We start from the raw sequence: 21,910 nt of genomic DNA on the forward strand, positions 1-21,910 counted from the left end.
TCCTCCAATGGGTGAACCGCGGAGTCTGCAAACTCTTGAAAAAGGCCATTGACCCATTCTTTTGTAACGCCCGGTTCGGAAGCCCCGGTTTGTTCAGTTTGTTGTTGCGCTGTAAGAGGGGTCTCCGTCCTTTAATCGGTTTCATTTGTTGCCGGATTCGCCCTTGGAGGGGTTGCCCCATTAGTTTGACCCTTTTCGATTCGTGGAGGTATATAGTGCGGTATTTCTATTTGTTTGTACATCACCTCCAGCCGCTCTATTTCTTTAACGAGTTCCTCTCTCGCTTTCTCAAGCCTTTCCAACACCAACGGTGTTAAGGTGTCCTCTGATGTTACCTCTTCGAATTTTGCCGTAATCTTCCGGATCCGTATGGTTAGCTTCCGTAGCTGTGCTCGCGGTCTTAAGAGGCAGGTTCGGCCCAGGGCCTCGTGAATGGTTTCGGAGTTTGTGAGGTCCATGACTACGTCCTCTACTTCCCTCAGCCTTTGGAAACATTCCTCGTCGGTGTAGCCCGGTAGGATGTGCTTATACCGTTTGCCGAACCGGTGCTCGTGCCATTCCCGGTATATCTCGCCAACCTTATCAGCTCGCTGTTCAATGACCTTTAGGGTTTTGCGTGCTATCTTATCGGCCTTTGTCGGTTCGTCCTCCTCCTCCTCTTCTTCACTGCTTTCTTCACCGCCCTCGGCGGTCTCAGGATTTGCGCCCGTACCGGTGTTATCGGGACTTGTGCCCGAATGCTCTTCATCATCCGGTCTTTCGTCATCGGTCTTCTCTGATTCGGTTCTTTCAGATGTGGAGGCCGACTCATCCTCCTCCGTTTGTTGGGGCGGTTCTGAGAATACTATCTTCTCTTTCCCCTTGCTTTCGGCTTTTTCTTTCGCCGGGGCCGATTTCTTGTCGGTTGTCTTTTTTCGGCCACCTGTGGAACCGGGGGCCGGTTGCTTCCTTTCCATGAATTGTTTGGCTCTAATTAGGCTTCTTGATGGGATGGTGACGCCGGGACCGATTTTGAGGTTATGGTGAAGGAAGATTTTACCGAGAGGAACAACGTATCCCCATGACCGGGAGGAATCCGGTTTTACCATATCCTTCAAGTTGTTGAACACCTCCTTCGCCCAGTTCACCTTTGTGCCTTCTATCAGGCCGACTAGCATCCTGATTTTGTCCTTGGTTAGGCTGCTGTAGTTTCCTCCTCTTGCTTGAACCGCCTTTGTGAAGATATCACAAATCGGTATATACTCCGGTCGTAACGTCGATTTGTTACCGGATACCTTTATCGGCTCCTTAGTCGCTGAGAGTATCTGGCATGCTGCTTCAAACGTCTTCAGCTCTATATCCGCCGTTGCATCCTGGCCGGGTGTTGGAAGGCGCAGGCTCTCCGCCACCGATTTCTCGGTTAGCTCCAATTCAGTACCGCCTACAGTTGCGGTGATCTTGTCGTCAGAGAGAGTTGCGGTGTTGAAAAATTCTTCAACCGTATCTCTATATAGAATATGAGGACCGCCGAGAAAATACTCCAGACCGGCTTCGGCTACCCGGTCAATGACCCCTTTTGCCGCAGGCGTGCCTCTCTGTCGGATTTCCTCGAAGTCCACTTGAGTCAAGTGTTTGAACAAGACCGAGTTGCGCCCCATCTTAGAGAGTTTAGAGAATTTGAAGAATACAAGAGCAGATAACCGCTTGAGAGAGAGTTTGAAAGCTTAGAGAGAGAAAGCAGTTTCGCGTGAGAGTGAAAGTGAATGGCCGAGATCCCCTTTTATAAGTGCGGTTTGGAAACCCAACCGTCCCATCAACAATGGGCGGGAGATTTCCCTCCAAGCCGAAAGGGCGACAAACCGTGGGCGGGAAACCATGGGCGGTAAACGAAGAGGCGCCAAACTGTGGGCGGGAAACCAGGAGCGGGAGATTTGGGCGGGAGTTTTGGGCGGGAGATTTCCCTCCAAAATTTCCGCTTTCGTTTTGGATGACGCAATCTTTTTTGAGACCGATTGATGCTGCGGTTTTCTAGAATTAACCCGGTTATTTTGAATAAGCATAATTTTGTAGTCTTTTAAGCGGTCTTTCTTTGAGACCGGATAGGAGCGCGGTTATTTTGACAATGTTAACCGTTACTTAGATAGATAGTCAAAGTATTTAGATGACCCGATCATTTAGACTGAAATGAAATTGCATTCAAGAAACATTGCAGAAAGGAAACCGAAAGATAGATCGGTGTGAAAACAAACATAAGATGGAAAAATACAACTTATGTAAAAACCATGTTGGAGATATTTTCTTCCACCGCATCCTTGTATGGAATGTTTGAGGAGGAGGCCGGTGTGCCCGGTCCAAATTCTGGCCTGTATTTAAGAATCAGCTTACTGATGTGAGGTGCATAACCGAGACCTTTCTTGGTCAGCACCATGTTCTTCAGATTTTGAAAAAGGACCGATGACCAGTTGATGGCCGTGTTGCTGTAGATACGGGTCATCATGTTGTAGGTGTTCTTTGAGTACCGCTGATTTGGAGACTGACAGAGAATAGACCGAGTCACAATCTCAAGAAGGAGTTGAGCGTGACGACCGAGGCGGGTTTTCAACCCATAGTTTTCCACCGAATCAATGGTTTCAGAGAGGAGTAGTGTGTAATAAAATGCCGTACTTCCCTCCAGAGTTGGAAAGTTAGAAAACCCTTCTGTGGGCAGGTTGAGTAGGGAGGCAAATTTGGCTTCATCAAGCCAGAAGGTGTGGTCTCTTACCGTAGAGACAATGTAATTGCCCCTGATGCAGGCGCTTCTGAAGAATGCCTTGACATCCTCAATCAGTATGGGACCGGATTCCTCGAGGAAGGTTCGAAGGCCGGTATCAATAAGGGATTCAAACATGATTTTCTTTGCATGATTTCCGTCCCATTCTTCCATGCATGAGTCGAAATCGACGCTCAAAAAGTTTCCTAAAGTTCTGCTCGGCATGTTTCTAAACTTTGATAGTAGAGAGAGAGGGAGTTTAGGATTTGAGGTGTGTTGATTTCATTAGGAAAGCTCCCTTTTTATAGAGCCGGTTTTGGAGGGAAAATGTATGCATTGAATGTCAGTTTGTCTCATTGGGGAAGATAATCTTTATGTTTCCAAGGTGCATTGGGAATAGGCTGATTGCGGAGCTCGAGGTAGGTGTTAGTTAAGAAGTAACCAATTCAGTTGGATATTGATTACTTGTGTTAATTGGGAGTTACCTCATTAATTTAAAGATTCCTTTTTCATTAATGCACTAAATGATGGAAAGTAGTCAAAATAGACCGAAAGAAACATGGATAGATCCGAAGAGAACGTAAATAAAGCTGAAGAGAACATTGATAAAACCGAAGCGATCATAGGTAGATTGAGTGAAGATACACCCGGTACGTGAAGCAAAATGACCGGGTGTAGGAAGAAGTGACTCAGTGTGCGTGGGAGTTGACGACACCGGTAGGGTTGTTGCGGCAGTTCCTCCTCCTCCAAGCCCTCTCAAACCGCTCATAGAAGGAGTCGGTTATCTCTTTGGTCAGCACTTGGGCTTGGTTCAAACCTTCGCCGGGACAGGTCGGAACACCAAGCTCCACAAGAAGGCATCTTAGTTGGGGAATGAGGCCTACTAATCGAATGCCAACCATCCAAATCAGGACGTCAAACAAGACCCTAGACCAGTTCACCGGTGTGCCGGTGGTGATTGCCGCCATCATATTGAAGGTCGCCGTACAGTAGGTGTTAGTGACATCTCTTCCGAAGATGCTCCTACCGATCACATCGTTGAGGAGCTGATATTCAGCTCCCAAGTGTGATTTAGTACCGTGATCCTCAACCGGTTCATCAGACCGTGCAAGGGTGAGGGAGATCTCGGCCTTTATGTTGGCCGGAACATTGAGATCTGTCAACCCTTGCTTTGGCAGGCTAAAGCACCGCGCAAAGTCTTTCTCAGTGAAATCAAAGATGATGCCTCCCACCTTAGATTGGATGTGAGTTTCAAAGTGGGGGGTCCCCCTAAACACCCTGGCGTGGTAGAAAAATTCTAGTATTGATTCAGGATATATGGTGTGCTTGTCGTCCAGGAAGTACCGAAGACCGGTATCTTCCAGGGATTTGATCATCTTATACACCTCATAGTGCTCTGTGCTTGAATAGGATTGAAAATCAACCTGAAGTATGTTGGGGAACTGAGACATCTTTGCCTTAGTGAGAGGATGATCTTTTGTCTTGTGAGTGTTTTGGTGAATGTTTGCTTCACTTAAATAATAGTTTGGGGAGTATCCTATTGTCCAGGTATTACATGAGATGATATCTATTAACTGCAGGATAAGAAGTATTGCATGAAATAGGTATGTTTGCAGTCTAGGGTGTTGGTCATAGACCTGGACTGTGAAAGATATCATCAGATCTTCACGTCTTTTTAGGTGCGACCAGTTTACTTTGAAAGGGAAATGTTTCAGAACAGATATCTTTAAACTGTGATAATTATTCCACTTCCGTTTGAAATTCAAATAATTTAGAATAACCTGCTTCCGAACCGGTCAGTTATCAGTTGTTCATCCCAATGCGGTTATTTGGTGCATGCACCAAGTAGCCGGTCGGTTTACTCTATCTGATACACTGGGCGGTTCTTCCATAGGTACCAAGAAAATTTGAAGTCCAACATCATGCATATAGGGTATTCTACCTTAGTTTTCCAGTCTACCTTGTAAATGTTACCTAACCTATTTTCGGTTAGTAGTATAATACCTTGAGAGTTCTTAACTAAGCATGCATGTTTAAGAAATTCTACCGTGTATCCAGCATCACACATTTGACTGATGCTTAGCAAGTTAAAACGTAGGTTTTCAACCAGAAGTACGTTATCAATAGTAAAATTACCATGGACAATCTTACCCTTGCCCATAGTTCTACCTTTTGAATTGTCACCGAAGGTAATTAGAGCACCGGTTTCTATTCTGATGTCGGTTAGCAGGTTGTTGTTTCCGGTCATATGCCTGGAGCAACCGCTATCCAAGTACCATTCAGAGTTTCCTAGCCGTTTCTTTAGATCCTGCAAAATATACATATTTACAACTATTTGGTACCTACATTTACTTGGGTCCACATGCGATTAGTCCCTTGGGTATCCAAACCTTGACAAACCGGACAACCTTCTTTTCTAAGGTTTTAATCGTCCTTTTGCCACTCGGTTTTGTGTATCTCGGTTTTCCTACAAAGGTCTTAAATGGTGGTGATCTTTGGTTTGACCTATGCGGTTCAGGATTGGCTTTCATATATTTGAGAATTTCGGCTTTTCTTTTCACAGGATCAAGCCACTTTTCAGAGTCGGTTGGACCAACATAGTCGTATTTTAGCTTTTCTTCCCTATAGTATGCGGTCAACTCTTCTTCAGCGGTCCAGGAGCTTTTAAGAAATCTTATAAGAAGGAGGTTACTTCTTGTAAACCTTACTTTCTCTACGGGTTTTTGGTCTTTGGAGCTATCCTCTGTGTATCCTAGGCCAAACTTGCAACGGGGATGTCTGTAATGACTACACATTTTCTTTACTATATCACTAGATCTCTTATATGCAGCCATCTTATATTGGAGTCGGGCATTTTCTTCTTCGGTTAGTTCTCTAGCCGGTTCACTGGGCTGTTCGGTACTAAGTGGTGGTTCAGGTTCTAGCTTGGTTTCTATGCTAGGGATTTCATCAGGTTCTATGATCTCTGATTCGGTTATGATGGGTACTTCTGGTTCTGTCGGAATGGGTACTGTAGGATCGGTTCTAATGTTGAGGTGCTTAGGTAGTATGGCTAGTAGGTTCTTATACTCTTCTACCATGTCATTCAATGCATTATATAACTCATCTTTAGTAAATTCTTCACAGGGAGAGTCAAATACCTGTTCCTCATTTGCCATGAGACATGTGAGTTCATCATCACTGTCACTGTGAGCCCATAAGCTTCCTCCATCATCGGCTATCAGTGCTTTCGGTACCTCACTTCCTTCACCGATTTGTTGATAATTGTTTCGGTTATTTTGGTAATCCGGTTTCCGGTCATCTCTCCTTGGTTTCCTGCATTCCCACTTAAAATGTCCCAAACAGTTACAATTATAACACCTTACATTGGATTTGTCGCCATAGTTGTAGTTGGTCGGTTGGCTTCTTTTCATGAACCTCCCAAACTTTTGTGCAAGCATAGCCATGGCATCCTCGATGAACTGTTCGGCGGTTCTGATCGGTACAGGTGCCGGTGCAGGTGCAGGTGCAGCCGGTTCTGTAGAGATGATTAGTTCTCTGGTTGATGTTGAGGCTGAGACTTCTTCTTCAGTTCTAGACCTCATTTCAAACTCATATGCCTTAAGATCTTCGAATACATCGTGTAGTTTCATCTTACGTAGGCTTTTTGATTCCCTCGTTACCATTGTCTTTATGTCCCATACACTTGGAAGAGATCTCAAAGCTTTCATGATGACCTCTTTGTTGTCATACCTCTTGTCAAGTGTCGCTAGCTCATCTAACACACCAGTGAACCGGTCACTGTACTCCTTCATTGTTTCTCCCGGTTTCATTTTGATGCTTTCAAACTTCTGAGTAGACACCATTATCTTGTTTTCCTTTGTTCTTTCATTTCCCTCAAAGATCTGAATGACCGTATTCCATGTCTCCTTTGCGATCTTACAGTCTCTGATCTTGCAGTACGTATTTCTATCCACACTGTTGGAGATCCGGTTTCTAGCATGGTTATCTAGGTTGTTTCTCCTTCTATCTTCAGCTGTCCATTCCTTTCTGTTCTTATCAATGATTATCGGTCCTTCGGCCAGAATGGACTCCATCTCATCATCCAAAGTGATTAGGTGTAGGTGCATGCGTGCCTTCCAGTTGGCAAAGTCATCACCTTCTAGAATTGGAGGCCTATTCTGAAACATGCTTGCTTGAGTATTGAAACTAACTGCTCTGATACCAATTGTTAGGATCTAGGTAGCCGCTGGAGGACCGGTGTTGGACCGGTTAGCGGTTCTTACTCGAAGGGTGGTGGTTAATCCGGTTAGAGATTAACACCGGGGTTTCAATACTACACAACCTGTCACAAACCCTTGAACTAGGTTCAAGCGCGGAAGAGGTTTGCTTTCAGGTTGAAGAAGCACACTTGTATGATAGGCAGAACCGGTTTCGGATGATGAAGGTTTGAAAATTGATGGGTCGGTTCGGTAACCTGGTAATTCGGCTTGAATAGAGTTAAGTCGGTTATAGCGATACAGGTCGGTTAGAAAATGGAACCGCCAGAAAGTAAATGACAAGACAGATTTTATGGATGTTCGGAGATAAAACTCCTACGTCACCCCTTCCTCTCGAAACCGCGAGAAGGATATTCACTAAGGAATACAAGTACAATCCGATCAAGACTTATTTTCTGCTTGATAACACTCTTACAATTTGCACCGAAATTGTAAGACACACACACTTCAACTTTAGCACTTAGGCTCTCTTTAAAGATAGAACACACTGTTTTCACTTGTAAATTAACTACTCTTAGAATCTCTCTTGTTATCCCGTTTGTCCCACATTTACTCTTCTTCAACTGCCCCCTTTTATAGGTGAAATATGCCAACGGTCATATTTCACTTCCTTGAATCTGATTGGCTGAGCAGAGGTGCAGAGGTTCAGTGATTCAGTGATTTAGACCCTGCGGTCATCTTTTCAGACCTGACGGTCAACCTCAGACCTGGCGGTCAATCTCAGACCTGGCGGTCTGTTCTTCCGGTGTGTAAGACAAACCTGCTAGGTTTGTCTTTTACTCAATGTGGACACTGTCTGTTAGACAATTGTCTGTACTTGGAAGATCTCCTTTCTGACTTATCCCGAAGTGGAAAGATCCTGTAGGACTGTCTTCTGCAGCCTGCAGACTTTCCTCAGACTTGTATGGATATGGAAGTGTTCAGTCTGTTCCTTTGGTATCATTCTCAACAGATACCCGAATTGTCTTCTTGTACTAGTCGGTCATTCGACTTAACCGGATGGCTTCCGGTGTGAGTAGTTTAACCGGACATCTTCCGGTTATTTCTCTGTCTTGTGGCTGATCGGCTGTCTGATGTTTCCGGTTTTAAGCTTTGGCCGATCCTTTCTTTATGCGGTCATGTTCCAAGTGTTCCTGGTCGGTTTAGTAGCTTGACCGACTAGTCTTCTTAGCCGGTTTAATTGTTTGACCGGTCCGGTTCCTTGTTCCTACATGGAAGGTTTATTTAAGTTAGGTTATGTGAACCGGTCTAATTTTATCTAACAATATGTCTCTTTCATTTGTTTTTCTTCCCATTTCTCTTTAGATCTGTTTGTGAATCTGTTCTCAAATCGTCATTATTCATAACTGAAATCCTTAATAGAACAATTTCAATTTTCTAGCATATGAAAAAAATTAAAAATATGAAAAAAATCGGATCAGCGGGTATCCGGCTGGCCGATCCGATCCGGTATTTTCGAATCGGATAGTGGTCGGATACCGGATCAGATACGGATCACAATTTTTGAAAAAAATAGATGCGGATATCCGATCCGAAATAACGGATCGTATCCGATCCGTAGGTTTGTCCACCCCTACTTTTGGCACAAACAATGGTGAAGTATTTCTATTCACCATCTTCACCATTTTTGGTCTCTACCTTTCAAATTCCTAATCTATTTGATTGAACATATAATTTATAGAATACACGAAGTTCTTCTTTAGAGAAAAAGGTCATTCCAAGTTAACTAAAAACAATATGCTAAAGCGATTAACATTTCTCTATAAAATGTTAAGCATGGCTTAGTTCAGCGTTGAACACGCCTCTATTCAACATTGAATATGGCCTTCAAAATTGAATTTTATTTTTTTAAAATAAAAATAGTGTTGAAGCGGCTCAGTTTAGCGCCGTACATGACTCTGTTTAGTGTTGAACATGAAATTAAAACCTGAAATTTCAAGTTATTTTTAGCATAAAAATAGTGTTGAAGCGTTGAACATGGCTCTATACATCATTGAACATGGCCTTCAAACTGAAATTCAAGTTTTTTTTGAAATAAAACAGGCTGTTGAAGTGCTTAACTTGGTTCAGTTAAGCGCAAAACATGGCTCTATTTAGCGCTGAACATTATCTTCAGAATTATAATTTCATTTTTAATTAGTTTAGGTAACTAATTCAATGTTGGAAAAAAGCATTAACAATAAACCTAAAAACAAGCCGTAACAATTTTATTTTCATATTAGAAACAATAAACCTAACTAAATTAGTAACAAAACAACGTTAGAAATAAAGTAATATCAAAGCAATACAACAAAGTATAAGTCTTAACCAAATAATAACACAATAACACTAAAATTTATCAACAAAACTACAAAAGTAATAAAAACGGTACATTTCAGGTTAAACGGACGATTTGTTCAATATTTCATCTTTTGCAACATTATTTTTGTTGTATTCCTGAACATGAAACTTGAACAAGTTTGTTATTTATACAAAATAAAAATAAAAAGTATTTTGTATAATTAGAGCTGAAAAACCTACCATTTTGGCAAAATTTGTAGTCTTTGAGTTCAAGCAATAAATAAATCAAGGAATTTGAGTTTGGAGAAAATTTTCGCTGGAGAGAATTTAGAGAGAGACGTTTGATGACAACGAGCAAAAATATATAATTTAGACATATTTTTTTTTTCTCTCCTACACACGTGACATGGCACGTCAAATTCATGACATTGCTTTCGTTCCCAATTCATTGTCCTATCATTAATAAAGTGCATTATCACAATTAACTTCTTGGTGTTGTCCTACTAATTTATTTTAATTCTTATTATTTTTAATTAAAAAAAAATTGTATTTTGAACTAGTTAAATAGATGAATAATTATTGTTGGTTAAAAGTTCAATTTTTACTCTTATTTTATTTAAATAATATTTTTTATGTTTTTGATCGGTTTGAACAATTTAGTAAAGTTAAATCGATCGAAACACTTAGGATCAGTTTAACCAAAAAAAAAAAAAATAATAATAATAATAACGAATTTGATGATCGGTTTGGTTTGAATGTTTAGTCAGTTTATTTACATCCTTAAAATCAACCATAGTTTACTTCATCCAAATATTTATTTTTCACTATCATTTATAATAATAATGGGTAGGATATTTAGATTCATATATATATTTTTTTCAATTTGTAAGAGCTGTTGGATTTTTATTTTGCTTTCTTCTTTTTGTCATATATATATATATAATATATTGTACTTGTTGACTTCCTTTATTTAATGATGTTATCTCAACGTGTTCATTTAATTATTAAAATTTGACTTTCCAAAATAGTGGATATATATATAATACTAGTGGTATACACAACAACTGCCAACAAAGCTCCACTAAAATTTGCCTGGGAATATACCCTTCAGGCTATAATACAAAAAGTAAAGATCAAATTTTGTATTCAATAACAAATCTTTAAACTTTGGACTTTTTCTTACACATGATTGATGATACCCAAGGGCCAAGGTTTGTCTAGTACAAATTCTCTTCTAATTGAAATGAAACTTCTTTTCTTTTAAACCAATAGGTTAGGTTAGATTAAGAGTTAATAATAGGTGGTTAAGAAATATATTATCTTAGATTCAATTGTCACTTCAAATTTATTAAGTTAAATGGAGCTCATGTTAGTTTGTTAAATTAAAAAAATATACATTATTTTGATTTTTTATTTATTTATTTAGAAGCACTTTTTTAATTTGGATATGTGTTTGAGTTGAATCATATAAAAAAAATATTAGGTGTGTTTAGTAGCTATTGAATTTAAATTGAAATTAAAATTAAAATTAGAATTTTCATAAGATTGGTAGAATATTTAAGATTAAAAATTGATATTAAAATTATAATTTCAATAAATTTTAATAATTATACTGTTTTTAGTTCATAATTATAATTTCAAATTTTCTTGTTTTTTATACAAAAAATATATTATTATTTTATCATTGAAACACAATTAACGCGTTAAACTGATAAAAACAGATTAATTTAGAAAGTTAAAATATTGAACCGTTTTTTTTGTTTAGGAAGTTAAATTCGATATATATTTTTTAAATTGGGTAATTTAACATTTCAAACTAATATTTTTATGAAATGTTTTTATAATTTAGAAAGATAAACGAATATTTTTTTAATTTAGTAAATTAATATGTCTAACACTCGAACCAATATATATATATATATATATATATATATATTTCTTTATGAGAATCGATCTTTAAACAAAAATTCTTAACACTTATTCCTCTTGTGTTAAATAAATATATTAATAATATGTATAATATATATTCAAATTATTTATATTGTATATGTTCAAACATTGAAATTAGAATTGAATTACAATTTTATAATTTTTTCAAATATAAAAATTAAAGTGTAATTTAATATTCAAGTGGAATTCCAGTTCCAGTTCCAATTCCAGTTCCAATTCCAATTCAAATTCCAATTGTCCAAACATATCTATAATAATTAATTAAATTATGTTCAAAAATATTTTATTATATAAATCAAAATCTAAATGAGATTGTTCATTTAAAAAATTTATTTAATATTTTTTCATTTAAAATCTAGTTCTAAAAAAAATGGGTCAAATATTATGAATGAATATATATTAATAGTTATTTAAGCATTTTATAAATATTTTTCAATGACTTTTCATTGAGGAATAGTCCCTTGTTACAAATGACTGGTTTATTATTTGACAAATAACTACTTGAATACTGGCATTCATTGATGCACAAATTAAACAGATGTAACACAAGTATAAATATATTTATTATGAATGGTATTAATTAACAATCAAACAGTTCCCGGAGGTTTTGGATTGTGCTGATTGTTGGCTCCTGTTCCTGGGTAATCTGTTAACTCTATCATCTTTCTTCTTTCCCCAAATCCATCCTTTTGGGTCTTCTGTATTATAAAATTAACATCCAAAATTTCAATCATTTCTGCCTAGAAGAAAATTGATTGTTGCTCTTACATTGTGCACGCACTCAAATCATGCATGTTCTTATCCATTGATTTTTTAATTGCTCAAATGCGTGCACCAAGAAATTCATGTTTATTTATTTGACATTTAATATTGCAAGTGATACTCATATATTAGTTTTCTTTTAAATGTTCAAAATTGAGTTTTTTTTTAAATGGGACTTTGCTAAATGTCGCCACATTGCAACCTTATGATACAAAACTATTTCCCCTCTTCTAGCCTAGCGGCAACAAGAGGTGGATATCCCCATGCCTCCATGAGGTCCTGAGTTCGAGCCCGTCAGACGGCAAGTTCTGCGCCTGGTTAAATGATTAAGTATATTTGCAGGTTATGTACTTAACCCGCGGGGATTAGTCGCACTCCATAGGTGCAGCAGAACCCAGCGTTCTAAAAAAAAACTATTATATATGAAATAAGAAGTAAACAAAAATTCCGCTTAGAATACCCCAAATATCTGGACTGTTAGCTACTGTGTCTAATTATTTATTATTATGTGATCAATCTTAATATCTTGAACCTTATAATCTAACATTGAACTAATTTAGCTGTCCATGTTAATGTGAATTTTGAAATTGACATGAACACTATTAGTTAAGAGAAGCTCATGCTAATTGGCAAGATCAAATTTATAATATGTGACGGTAGACGAATGAGTTCATCAATTCTTTTAAGCTTTTTTGAATGATTGTATTAGTATGCGATTCGGGTTTCTATAAATGATTTTGTCAACAAATATGAAACAGATTTAAATGTTTTCAAAGACAAAAAGAACATGCATATTATATATGTGAATTAGATGTGAGAGAGAAAGTTTACCAGTTGAGGCATGAACTCCTGGAATGATGGATGGATATTATAATCTGCACCTGACTTTAGGCTTCCTGGTTTCATATATATATATATATAATCACAAAACCCATGATTAAAGAATGAATTAAGAATGTTATGGTAATAATTTGGAGGCTTATAAGTTATAATAGTACTTGATGTAGGAACAGCTAAAGAGGAAAAGACGAAAGAGAGGACGAAAAGGAGGATCATGATCAGTAGTTTCGATGTCTTCTTCATCTTGGCTTGGTTTTCTTAGTGAAAGAAGAAAGAAAAAGAAAGTAAGAGAAGATATGGAAAAATAATTTGGTTGTTGGAGGGTTTGTTTTTCTTATATAGACAGAAAACCATTTCTCAACGTGGACAACCACCACCTATATAATATAAAAGAAAAATATAAATTTTCTTTCAAAATGTAGAACTTGAAACTTGTAATCAAGATAGATGATTTCAAAACACCCACCATCGAGTTCCGACCGGGAGATGAGCCAACCGAGATGTGGGATATATAGAGACTCACAAAATTTGGAATCCATAATATTCTTACTAAGTGTTGATACTTGTGATATTGTGTTACGATCCACGAATAAGAAAATGCACCATCCACGGTCCTATGGAACACTTGGCTAGAGACTCGGTCGGGAACTCTGTTTTTATAGCATAATAATATTTTAATTTTGTTTTTCTATTCCCACAAAACTGATTGTTGACTAAGTCCCTAAAGTTGTTATAACATAATTATAACCGACTCTTGGGTAATTCAGCCTCTATAAATGCTGATGCCTACCCCACTTTTTGGGCTATGAATTGAAGTTTGTGAAAGTTGTTTCTCTAAGTTATTCCCTCGACCTTGAACCTCTTTCTTGGACTACTAGGTGTATTCTAGTAGTATTCTTTTCTCACCCCGATTTCTTCTCTCTTTAACCTCGAATTCTCTTATCACGTTATGTCCGCTGCGCTTGATTAAAGAATTCTATACTCGGTCTCATCAATCAAGAATACGTTTCTTGAATCAAGAATTCAGAAAGTCAAGTTATAGTTTCAAGCTTAACATTATTGTCAAAACCACATTTAAAACTCGTTTGTGACTATGGTCTAATGATCATAACTTAATTTTTAATTTTATCCAAAACCAATAGGTTGGTAGAGGATTGAAATCTATCATGATAACATCTACTCATATTGATAAATTGAATTATATATATATAAATAATACATTCTTATTTTAAAACATTTCCTTATACAAAATTCATTACATCTATCGTAAGGATATTATCGGTATATCAAAAATACCATATTATAAAATATTGACAATATCGTCTTTTTTTATACCGAAAAAATGTAAGGTATGATTCTGATATCCAAATTATTATTACGATAAAAATATTAAATTTTTAAAATTTTCGATATAAAAAAATAAATAATGAATAATAAATTATAAATAATTATCCTTAATTTCAATTCAGAAATTAAATTACGCAGCCGTTATGAAATTTTCAGCAAAATCAATTGATTATTAACGAATCAACCAATTTTATTAAATTTATTTTTTTTCTCCAAAAACATATTTGAAACTCATTTAACTTTTGGTCTTTCTAAACTTTCCTAACAAATTTTGTTTTCAAATAAATTTTATATTAATTAATTTATAGAATAAATTTTCAAAATTAAATCAAAATATAATTATATTATTCAATATATAATTATATTATAATATTGTTTAATTATATTTTATATAGAAGATATTAAACTAATTTTATTTCACTATAAAACGTTGAATAGACTAGATGAAGTTTAATATTTTGCCAAGTTAATCTCAAATATAAAATTCAAAGAAATTTAAAACACAAGATTTCATGGCTAAATAAACTATATATTGGGTATTTTCAAAACGGAGTGCCTATGTTCAAAGTTTGGACATGCGTTTTTTCTAAAACCGAGTGTTTTCTATAAATTTTGTCCAAGAGGGGCATTCTGTAGACACTCATTTTTCACCTCCCAAATTTTATAGAAATCTGAGCCTATACAAAAAAAAATTAATTCATTCACGGGCTCATTGCACAATTTATTTTAAAGACGATTATTTTTAGAACAATTAAGTTTTTGAAAATAAATGATTTTGAATTTTTAATAAGTTAAGGTAGTAATTTGTCTATGTTACAACACTTAGGGAAGTTATTATACTTAGAATATTCAAAGTTTTATTTAATTGATTACCATGGATATTTATAAAAAAAATTTAAAAAATATAAACATTCACGTTTTATATAATATTTTTGTATTTTGTTTTTATTAATTAGATTAATTGTTTTGAATTATTAGATTAGTTGTCGACTAGATTAGTTGTTAGATTAAATTTTACGATTTTATTTTTATTAGTTAGTTAGCATTTTTATTAATTAGAATTGTTCCATTGAAATAGGAATAATTAAAAATAAAATTACCTGTTTGTTTTTCAAAAAAATCTTCTTGTTGTAGAATGAAAGGGTGTGTTAAAGGGGATAACGGTGCAAAACAAAAAAGTAACGGTTGAAGAATAAGCGTGAAGTCTCTCCATAACCGTGAGCTAAAATAGTAAAGGAACAAGTGCGATCAAAGGAAAAAAAAGATGTTGCTAAGAAAAAGGGGAAGTTGCCTAGAAAAAAAGAGGAAGTTGCCAAAGGAAGAATGATTCAGCCGCCATGCGTTGAAGAGAAGCATGAAGCCTTGGAATTTTTTTTTTATTAAAATCAAAATGACCAAGTATTGTATCATATATCAATTAAATCTTAAATCCTATTGAATATTGTTAAATGAAGAGAAAGCTTGTATTGAATCGTTATTTATGGTTACATAGATTATGTGTATTATATAGACATTATAATTGACATATAAGGAAACTAAATAATATAATATTGTGTTAAAGCTTGAATTATAACTTAGATTTTTGAGTTCTTTATTTTAAGAATCGAGTTCTTGATCGCTGGGACCAAGTGGGAAATTCTATAATCAAATGGCAGCAGAAAAGATGTTTTGTAGTGGAGAATTTGAGATGAGGGGAAAAGAAGAATCAAGGGTGAGAAAAGAATATTGCTGGTCTATACCAAACAGTTCAAAACAAGGTTCAAAACCTAAAATAAAATATGGGTGAAGAACTTTCACAAGAGAATTCAAATATTTATTTTCATAGCTCCTTGGAGAAGAAAGATCATCCTTATATAGTTGTTGTCTTGCCCCCACAATATTTAGAATTATTGTTGTAACAACATAACAGAATTCAGTTTGAGAAATATAAGAGAAGAGAAACAAAACAGAATATTAAAACAAAAAATAGAAATGTAGCCCAAGTGCACATTAGGACCGATAAAGAGTGCTGAAATTATTCTAGGACCGATGATGAGTGCTGAAATTATTCTAGGACCGATGCATTAATTTGGAGACTATAACATATTGATATTATCAAAATTTATAAATATTGTGATAATATCTTACAAATATATTATATTATACTCTAACATCCATACTCAAACTTACGATGCAACAACAATAAGCATTGAGAGTTTAACCGTCAGAAAACGAAATCATGAACAATAAAAAGTTACGCATCATTCTTAATCTTCTTCTCTTCCTTCTCTTCTCTCTTCTTCCCAATCCAATAACCATCCACCAAAAAAATCAGCTCTTCTTCGATTCAGACCAACCAAAATTAACAATCAAACCAAACTCATTAAACCATCATCCTCCTCAAAAACACCAAAAAATTTCACAACAATCAATCTAAACTCAATAAATCATCCTTCAAAAATACAGGGAAAAACCAAACAAATTCAACTCCCCATTCTTAACAATAACCAAAACCAATCAAACCATGTTTCAAAAACATAGGGAAACTCAAACCAAATTCAACTCTCTATTCTCAACAATAACAACCAAAACCAATCAAAATACCAAGACCAATCAAATCAAAACCAATCAAACCAAACTTCAAAAACTCACTTCTAATTTTCTCTCCTCCAAGACTAATAATAAAACCAACATTATTCTAGACCATTTAATTCAACCAAATCAACATTCAATATGTCCAAGTTACCCTCCTCACTCAAGAACAAAAATAACCAAACTCATTTCCACCAGGCTATCACAATCCCCAATCCAACTAGACGAAAAAAAAATTACTCAAACAAAATCTAACACCTCAGATAAGCTTCTTAAGACCACCGTCAAAAAATAATATTAATAATAATGATTAGAGCCCTCTATCAATGGCCTATCACTTTATCGACTCAAGAACAATAACAAGGCTCTGATACCATGTTAAATTAAGAGAGAAAGCTTGTATTGAATCGTTATTTATGGTTACATAGATTATGTTTGTTATATAAACATTATAATTAACATATAAGGAAACTAAATAATATAATATTGATATTATCATAATTTATATACTGTGATAATATCTTACAAATATATTATATTATACTCTAACAGATATCACTTGATATTTAGTGACATGTCAAGTAGAGATTTCTCCATTTTTTTAAACATTTATAAATGTTTAAAATGATTTTCTCTTTCTATGTGAAGTGTGTTAAATGGGCCTTTGGGCCATAGGATTTCATATCTTTGCCTATAAATACCCCTCTAAAGTCTTTTTTTTTTTCATTCTCACGTGCCCTTAGGCTGCCAAATTGAAAAACTCTCTTTAGCACCCCTAGGCTGCCCTTTCTTTCTCTAGAAAAATAATGTTGTTGAGTCACAAGCCTCTTGTTTAGAATCTTCATTCCTTTTGTAAAGTAAAATAGCAGTCCCATTGTAAGCCTCTTTGCACAACTCTTTTATTTGAATTAGAATTAGAATTAGAATTTTATTTTTCTTTACATGCATGATTTCTTTTTAAGTTTGTTGTTTTTATTTTCATGCATGATTAATTTATTTTTTGTTTGTATATAATGTAACCTAAAATAAAAATAAAATAAAAAACTTATACATTATTTGTTTTAAAACCGATAGCCTCTTTTATGTAAAAAAATTCTTTTAAATGTCTTAGTTTTGGTAATCCTTGGACTAACCATTTGAATCTGTTCCAAGCCAATGTGGTCTGAAGCTTATTGAGTTTAAACCAAGTTGATTTGAACCTTTAAGATTTAGAGAAACCCTCTAGTTGATGAAGATTTAAAATAATTAGGTCAAAAACCATCCAACGTAGCCTAAATTATGGTTCTCAGGCCATATACATTTTAAAACTTTAAAATTAAATTTTATTCGAGCTGAATTTTCTCATTTTAAAAATAAAAGCAGTTTAACCAAACCGAAATTTTAATTAAAATTTTGAACATATAAATGACCGATGATGAATCTCATTTGTTTAAATCCTATCGGTCAATGTACTTTGAAAAATAATTAAAACTGAAATTTGTTCTAACAATTTTTATTTATTTATAATATAAACTAATTTAGCTCAAGTAAAATTTCAAAAATTAAAATAAAAAGGTCACTTGACCGAAAAAACTCAATAACTAGATATATTCCCATTTTGTGCATTAAATAATTCTGTTTCGTTTTTATTTAATTCTGGGTTTTGAGTATGTTTTGATTGTTTCTTTTTAATTCATATTCTTGTTTATATGTGTTACAAACTGTTCTGGAAAATTTTATACAATTTTGGATCAATCTTGATCACCATAAGTATGTTAGATTAGGGCTAGGTTAAAAAAATGTAACATGTCATCCAGCCAACTGAGGAGCCTCTCTACACGCAAAGTCCGACGCCTTCCCGAAATTTCTAGTGCTTCTGAATATCTCTGTGCATATAAAGACTGAGAAATCTAGCCTAGCTTCGCTCCTATGCTGGTTTTTTGACGCTCAGGACCCTAAAACTAGACCTAAGCCTTTTTCTGACTGAAAAAACCTAGCCTTTTTCTTGAATCTAGTTCCTTTAGACCTCCTTAGGATTTTATTTTATTTTATTTCCTTTATTAGCCTTTTTGGGTTGCAATTTGCACCGAAAAAGGACTTACCTCCCGTTTATGACCGAAAGGGAGAGTTGTTGCAGACCTAAGACCACGGATTGATGCATCCGAAGACTGAGGATCAACATTTTTCTACACCTGGTGACCGAGGACCGCTACTGTTTACTGCAAGGGACTGAAGACCAAAGTTTTCCGCACTTGAAGCCTGATGTTTGTTGCGCTTGGAGACCGAAGACCGACATTTTCCACACTTGGCGACTGAAGATTTCTGCACCCAAATGTTGAGGACCACTACTTCTGATCACAAGACCGACACTAGCTGCACTGAGGACCAACATATAGTACAATTTTTAACCGAGCTGGATTTGCACCTCAGTTAAAAATCAGGTATAGGACCGTGGAAGCTAACCACGATCCATTTGCTTTATTTTTCATATTTTTTGGGGTCTTGTTTGGTTTAATTTGGTTGGTTTTATTAATTTATGTAAGTTTATGATTTATGTGATCCTAGGTTAACATAAAATTATTTTTTTCTTTCTAAAAAGTAAAGCGTAAGAATGTTTTAAACAAATGCTAAAATTAACTAGTAAAGACCTGAGGGGCGTTGTGGGACATATCGTCTAAAAAAACTTTTCCTACACGTAACCAAATATCGAACTCATTTCTCTTAGTTTCTTAATTTTTAAAATTAGATGGTGACGATTAATTAATATTAAAAAAGTTAAAGTAGACCTATGACATACTTCCCATTAAAAAACTCTCAATCTCTCCCAGATTTGACATGAATGTAAGATATGGAATTGTCTATAAAACCTCATTTTTTTAAACTTAAATTTTCAAACATTAAAATTATTTCCCCTCACGTTTTCAAAATATTTTTTTTAAAAGCGTCCCAGAACTTTTTCAAACTAGTCAATCAAAAATGTTTTTTTAAAATCAATCACAACACTATTTGCATAATCCTAGCATTGCTAGAGGTCACGGTTTGCTCTGTGGAATTTTAAATTCCGACAAGGCATAGGCGAAGTAATTTAGGTCGTTAATCCTTAAGTTTTCGCTTAAATTTGGTTAAGTTAGTTAGGTGATCATGTAAGAAGTATTATCTTGTTAGTTAGAGCACCAAAGCGCTCATTCGTGAGACGAATCTCAAGAACAATGTTGGCGATGCTTGATGTTCTTCAACAAAGAATTTGATGAGTTCTATTTTCAAACTAGGACTAAAAATTACCTAAACTAGCTGCTAGGTTTAACAAAACATCACATAAACAAACACAATGCAATCAATCGGTGTAATTCACTAATACACAACAATTTAAACGAATAACTGCATTTGATCGGTGAAATTGAAGTGTATTGGCTTAAGAGCCTTACATGGATTCTAGAATTACCTAAATGTTATGAAGAAGTAGTGTAGAGATGACGTCATCTAGCTGAAGAACTTTTGATCAGAGGAGAAGGTGCAACGAGAAAAGATATTCAAGTTCCCGTGCAGTTGCTCTAGAGCGGTTACAAGTTCTTTCTCCAGATTTTGGAAGTCTGAAGTTAGTTAGGCAATTAGGAAGAGAATCCCAATTTATATCAAATATTGAGTGCAATTTTTCCATTTGAAAATTAAATGAGTTTACCGATTAAATGGTAAAATAAAATTTGTTTCTGAACCAATTTAGTTGTACTTGGGCTTTTTGGAAATTTGAGTTGAATAGACTAGCACAACTTATGTCATTTGTTGATGAAGAAATTTGGTCTAATTTAGTCTTCTTCATTTTGGATGGCTAAAGATAAATTAGAAGCTGAGATTGGTACCATTGGAAAGGTATGATGACACTTCGCTACAACTTTCGTGTTAAATATTTTGACTAAGGTGGCTTGCAGTTCAACAAATCATCGGATGAACACTTGTAGCCTCGAACTGAACATATTGACGTACATGCGACTTAGCGTGTGCTATGGTATGAACCATATATCATTCTTAGTGTCAAAAGAAATCTGACATTCAGATCTTTCCATTAGTATCCCATTAGCCTTGATTGATTGAGTATATATAAAGTAATGGCTGTAGGAAGTGCAGTCTATTTTTAGTTGGCTCCTACGACAATTGAGTGTCATGCATCTTATATCTTCTTGTGATCAGATTGTATAAAAATCTAATCCTTTTTGAGATAAAAATCAGCAAAGATTTAACAAGCAGGTGGAGTATGAAAGCATATAAGAATTTGAACCTGAAACACTATCGTCAATTACACTAGAGTTGTCAGATACTTCACTACTTGCATCACAATATCATATTGCTGCAGATAAAGCCCATATATGAAATTGGACCTTTCTTGAAGACTCGATAAGGAATGTTATAGTCAAATTCTGGTGATTGATTTTATTGACGTATTTTCTCCAGTTGTGAAACATATTTTGATTCGAGTATTACTTGAAATCATGCGATGCATATTTTGGAGCTTTAATAACTTTAGATGTGAAGACTGTTTTTACATTAAGCTTTAAATTAAGATATATATGTATCAACCTAAAGGATTTACAGTCTTAAGTGAAGATGATTGTATTTTTTATTTGAAGAAGTTCCTTTATGGTTTAAAGAAAATCGCCAAGGCAATGATATAAAAGTTTCAACTCTTTTATGACCACTTATGACTTCAAGAGAAGTGATTTTAATAGTTTTGTCTACTTCAAAATCTTTTATCCGTTCAACATTCTTTATATTAGTCCTATGAGTTCTCCATTTATAATTCACTTTAAACTCTCTTTCAACTATGTCACCTCACTCTAATGAAGATATCGAGTATTTATTACGAGCTCCATTGGTTCACTTATGTATTCAATGGTTTATACTCAATAAGATTTGACATATTTAATAAATACAGTTAGCACTAGAAGATACCTAATCAATTTAAGTAAAGAGTACTGGAGAGCAGTTCATTGGATTTTACGTTATTTGAAAGGTTCAACGAATGTTCACCTACAGTTTGATAGAACTAGAGATGGAATTGTCGGTTATGTTGACTCTAATTATGCTAGCGATCTTGACAAAAGAAGGTCGCTTACATGTTTTGTTTTCTGTATTGGCGGTTGTACAGTTAGTTGAACATCTACTCTACAGAGTTCAGTCGCATTGTCTACTACTGAGGTAG

The 21,910-nt window shown here is 35.1% G+C and overlaps 1 long non-coding RNA gene across 1 annotated transcript; it reads right to left on the bottom strand.

Moving 5' to 3' along the window:
* Positions 1–11,627: 11,627 nt before the first annotated feature.
* Positions 11,628–13,176, bottom strand: LOC124933511. Its single transcript, XR_007098987.1, has 3 exons — positions 12,978–13,176; positions 12,811–12,875; positions 11,628–11,912 (listed from the first exon to the last, which is right to left on the bottom strand). It is a non-coding gene; the product is annotated as an uncharacterized LOC124933511 (long non-coding RNA).
* Between the last annotated feature and the right edge of the window lie 8,734 nt (positions 13,177–21,910).

This window comes from Impatiens glandulifera, chromosome 4 (assembly GCF_907164915.1).
Source record: "Impatiens glandulifera chromosome 4, dImpGla2.1, whole genome shotgun sequence".
Classification (NCBI taxonomy): domain Eukaryota; kingdom Viridiplantae; phylum Streptophyta; class Magnoliopsida; order Ericales; family Balsaminaceae; genus Impatiens; species Impatiens glandulifera.